Raw genomic sequence first — 346 nt, forward strand, 5'->3', positions numbered from 1 at the left:
TTCCTCTTGACCAATATTCAATCCATACACTTGGTTCTAACCTCTAAGAAAACCTTGAACAATTATTCATTTAAGAATATTCTAATAAAAATTAGCAAACTGATTTGTATAGTTGTGAGATAGTGTGTGTGTATTTTAAGTTGAAATAGTATACAAACAAATGAGTGTGTAAGAGGTCAAATTACAATGGTTGTAGGGCTGTTGGGGTCTGGGAGAAGGACGTAAGAAAGAAAGAAAAAGAAAGAAAGTAAAAAAGCCGGGCGGTGGTGGCGCACGCCTTTAATCCCAGCACTTGGGAGGCAGAGGCAGGCGGATCTCTGTGAGTTTGAGACCAGCCTGGTCTACA

This window comes from Microtus ochrogaster, unplaced genomic scaffold (genome assembly GCF_000317375.1).
Source record: "Microtus ochrogaster isolate Prairie Vole_2 unplaced genomic scaffold, MicOch1.0 UNK29, whole genome shotgun sequence".
Taxonomy (NCBI): domain Eukaryota; kingdom Metazoa; phylum Chordata; class Mammalia; order Rodentia; family Cricetidae; genus Microtus; species Microtus ochrogaster.